This window comes from Balaenoptera ricei, chromosome 12 (assembly GCF_028023285.1).
Source record: "Balaenoptera ricei isolate mBalRic1 chromosome 12, mBalRic1.hap2, whole genome shotgun sequence".
Taxonomy (NCBI): domain Eukaryota; kingdom Metazoa; phylum Chordata; class Mammalia; order Artiodactyla; family Balaenopteridae; genus Balaenoptera; species Balaenoptera ricei.
The window spans coordinates 22,327,999-22,331,578 of NC_082650.1; positions in this window are offsets into that span (position 1 = coordinate 22,327,999).

Below are 3,580 nucleotides of genomic sequence, written 5' to 3' on the forward strand. Positions count from 1 at the left end.
ATGCGGTGCATGGGCTTCTCATTGCGGTGGCTTCTCTTGTTGCGGAGCACGGGCTCTAGGTGCTCAGGCTTCAGTAGCTGTGGCACACGGGCTCAGTAGTTGTGGTGCACGGGCTTAGTTGCTCCATGGCATGTGGGATCTTCCTGGACCAGGGATCAAACCCATGTCCCCTACATTGGCAGGTGGATTATTAACCACCATGCCACCAGGGAAGTCCAGGGAAGGATTTTTGAGGCACATATGTGTGTGTACATGGTATTTGGGCATACCAAACACATATGTACACAACGGGAAAACTGCTATTCCAGAAAAATAGCCGTTTGTTTACAATTTCGGATGACATTGTCTCCATTTCCTGTCTAAATGATTTGTGCCAATTTTTGCTTAAAGTCCTAATTGCTGTCTCCTTGAAGAAAGTATTTCAAATGTATTGCTTTTCATGAGTTACAACTGTTTTCTTTGTTCCATGTAGGAAAGGGTTGTGAAACAATTTATAACTAAATATTTCAGTTCGATGTTTGGATTCACTTGTGTAGGTCAAGTTTAATTAATGCCTAATAAAAATAAAAATACCAATTTCCCATCCAGAACTTTTTTTGTATCTCATAGAAATTAAATCACATAGCAATATAGTCACTTGAAATTTTCTCTGAGATGTTTTTGTCAGAGAAAATAAGCTAACAAGAATATGAAAACCCTCCATTTATAGTAAACCCTTGGTGAGGAGGTACTATTTATAAATATTTTCCATATGATGTGCTTGTATTTTTTGGTTCTGAGTACTATGTCCGTATTATTTCTTTTCTCTTGCTTTTTTTCTTATGAGTAAGGAGTTCCACTCTCTGTGCCCCTTTCTCCATGAGGAGAAAAGAAAGGAAGATCTATTTTATGAAACAAGTCATGGTAGCAGGTAATAAAATAAGGTTTTCCACAGGCTTATTTATTGCACTGTTTCTGCCCTCCTGTTCACTCATCTTCAGGTTCTGAAAAATGGATTTTATTGTTAACAGATCTGAAGAGAAGGGACCGTAATAGTCAAAAGGACCATGGTCCAAGTATAGAAAAACATTAAGGGTGAATATGCAGTGTGTCTGCAAACGCAGAGCCCTGTCCTTTTTATGGACTACTTATCACTAAGCAGATGTGACTATTTAAGGGTTTTCAAGGGTATCAGTGATTCCCTACAATTAAAAACACTAGTGATCCTAGTGTTTTTTTCATGTGTCTCCTCCCATTTACTAAACTAAAGGTTGATGCTTACTGTAGACTGTGCCAGGCACAGCTGAAATAATACTGTTTTTAGCTTCTGGGGTGAAGATGTTGCAGGGCCTGCACTAAGACGAGCCGTAAACCTCCCTTCACTGACGCATCTTCCCACCGCAGCCCAGCAGGACTCACGTGCCTACAGCCTTTCCAGCCTTTGCAGGTCCTTGTCAATGGAATCTCACTGTTGGGTGGATGCTAAAGTGATTTCTCATTAGTACATAAAATGAATATAAGTTTGTTGTTGGTAGATGAGTACAGAAGGTTTTGGCTGACCTTGCTTAACCATGGAGTAGTCACATTATTATGTAGAAAGCTTTCTGACGGGTTACTGTGTGTTGATAGAACTTGGTCAGGGCCGTCAGGGAAGTAGGAAGTATTAGTTAAGTCTCAGGACTTTTCATTTCTTCTGTTTTTGTTTCTTTACCAACAAAACTGATTAGCCCATGAGTATCAACAACAATAATATCTACTATTTGGTGGCTTAAAATTTTCATGGCACCGACTTTCACGTCCTCTCAATTTTTGACTCACCAACTGAGCGGTAGAAAAATGGGGCCGGCACCTTTATTATTCCCATTTTGTATATGAGGAAATTTAAGCTCAGAGAAGGTAAGGGAACCACACCCAAGGTCAGTCCATGGCGGAGGGGATCTTAAACCTATGTCTCCTGCCCACGAATCCCATACATGCTTTCTTAAAACTGGTTTATAGGATCTTCTGTGGTCCACGGAAGTAGCCTCGTGTTAGGAGACAGGAGGCCAGGTCGCTACTCACTGATTTGACTGTGTAATCTTTGAGAGATTGCTTTGAGAATTGCTTAACCTTTCTAAGCCTCAATTTCCACATGCTCTTCTCACAATATAAGGAAATTATGAGGATGAAATGATAAGCTGTGAAAAATAAAATAATGTACATACTCAAGGCATTATTAAAACATTTTCTTCTCTATATTGCTAGTTATCAATTAAAAGAAATATTATAATCTACTTGTACACCCATGTTAAAACCAGAGAGCAGATGCTGCAGTAAAATTAGTTCTGGCACCTAGTCCAAGGCCTTTAATGAAATCAGAGCAAGCCTGATAAATTAGACAATATGATAAAATAGTTAATTTTGTAATCTTCTTTGTGTTTTTATTTGCTTAATTGTTTTTGCTTATTTTTCTCTACTTTTGTTTGTTTTGATGAGAATCTGTGCTAATGAAGAATTCTTAATAAAATTTCTAAACAAATTATTTTCCCTTCAGTGATATATCAGGGAGAATGAAAGTGAGATTCCAAATAACATCAGTATATGTGGAGTCAATGAATAACGTGTGAATTAAGACCATTTGTAGGCCTGCAGGTTTTGGCAAACGGCTTTAAAGCTGAAACCAAAGCATATCTTTCAAATTTATTAAAATTTTTTTCAGGGTGAATTATTGCTGGTTGCATTATTTAAATTGTGTTCCTCAGTCGTTTATATAAATGTGAAGAATATAGAAATCAAGCTAATATGCCCATATTGGATACTGGTCATTGTTGACTGAAACCCAAAATTATGAATCCAAACACACATTCTCCAGCATTTAGATTTATTTGAAAACAAAGAGCAAATTAAATCACATATGATTGGCTAATCAAATCCTCACTGAAAATGGCTTTTAGACTCTAATTCATTGTTTAAAATTTTAGTAACATTTATGATAGACGATGCTTTTATCTTTAAAGTAGAGGTTGATTTGAGACTTGAAATGCTTTCTGATCAAATGGATTCTAAACTTGTTAAAGTACATGTGTCCAAATCTGATTTTATACCCTATGGATGTTCAACAAATAAAAAACATTCATCCAACCCTTTCAATACTCTGCACAGGATCTGCGTGTAGGATCTGCCAGTGTAAGTTATCTGTGTCCAAGAATATGTCAGATGCATTTACCACGTCTGCTGCTGAGCCTTGACAGTAGCTGGAAATTTGACCATGTCTCAAAGATAATATAATTTGACCATATTATTTCCATATTATTCATATGCAATTCCTTAGAGAAGGAAAAGTAATTAATGTTTTTCTTGAGTTGTGTTATATGTACCTTTTCTGTTGTATTTATGAAATCCTTTCTCTTCTTGGAATCAATACAGTTGAAGCCTGAAGGAAAGAAAACTACTTGGGGAGTTTCCACATTACTTTTTATATACTTGGAACCAATTAGTTTTCACAGTTGTGCTGCCCAAACACTATTGAAATATACAAATAGATTCAATTTTGGAAACAGTTCCCAGCTACATTTATTATGTCTTTGTAATATTCCTCATTATTGAGGTTTGTATGTGTATA